A 1,274-nucleotide genomic window follows, 5' to 3' on the forward strand; every position below is an offset into this window, starting at 1 on the left:
ATAGGGTTTCCGAGGCTGTAAATCTTTACGGGAGCAGAAAGTCTCATCTTTCTCCCATGGAACAGCTGGTAGTTTCAAACTGCTGACCTAGAGGTTAGCAGTCCAACTCATAACCATTATGCTACCAGAGCTCCTTCCACACTAAAGTAAGGTTGCACAAATGATTGTTGTAATTGCTGCAATGTAAATTGTTCACTTGCAAAAAATTGAGCTGACAAAAATTGTGTGATAGATATATTTACAGCAATGACAAAAAAAATAAAAAAAGAGAGAGAGAGAATAGCTGTTGAGGCTTCTTATGTACAACCAAATACCTATGGGATTTGGTTCCTTGGTTTGGAGGTTTAAGGTCATGGTTTCATGGGACATTCCAGTTAATTGGCCTAACAGTGTTCTGTCCCATCCTCTAGTTCACTGCCTAGTGCCCATGGTCTTAAAAACTTGAAAGCTGTCATCCAAGGAACAACACTGGTACCCTTTTCCCCTAGAGCATCACAGGAAGAAGGACAGTCAGGAATCAGAGGAGCACATGGACTGTGTGGCTCACTGCCTCCATGAACAACTGACTCCTTTGCCATGAGACCGGAACTGGGTGGTGCCTGGTTACCACTACCAAAGATTTTGATCAAATGGTCCATAGAAGAATCCTGATCAAAAAAGGGAAAATGCAGAAAAGAATTTCAAGTTCTCACGGACTCCAAAATTTCTGGAGGGTGATGAAGCCCTGAAACTATTGCCCTGAGATGATCTTTAAACCTTAAGTCAAATCTTTCTCCAAAGTCATCTTGAAACCAAACAATAGTTAGATTAATTAGTGAAAAAAAGTATTATGGTACACTTGAGCATCATGATCTTTTAAGAACTATATGGGATTATCTATATAGGATTAAATTGATAAGGGCAACTTGAAAGTTTAGATAAGAAAGTTAGGGGGCAGTAAGTTTCTATTAATAAAGGAGGACGAGAATGGTTGCACATCTCAAAGAGTGTAATCAGTGTTACTAAAATGTACATGTAGAAACGGTTGAATTGATGTATGTTTTGCTGCATATATTCTCAATAACAACAAAATAAAATTGTTATGTGCCATTGAGTCGGTTCTGACTCATAGGAACCCTGTGTACAACATAACAAAACACTGCCTGACCCTGTGCCATCCTCACAGCAACAATGTTATGTTTGAGCCCATTGTTGCTGCCAGTGTATTAATCCATCTTAATGTGAGTCTGCAAAAACTGAAGCAAATCATTCTTCGCACAGCATTCTATCTGTTA

This window comes from Chrysochloris asiatica, unplaced genomic scaffold (assembly GCF_000296735.1).
Source record: "Chrysochloris asiatica unplaced genomic scaffold, ChrAsi1.0 scaffold00074, whole genome shotgun sequence".
Lineage (NCBI taxonomy): Eukaryota > Metazoa > Chordata > Mammalia > Afrosoricida > Chrysochloridae > Chrysochloris > Chrysochloris asiatica.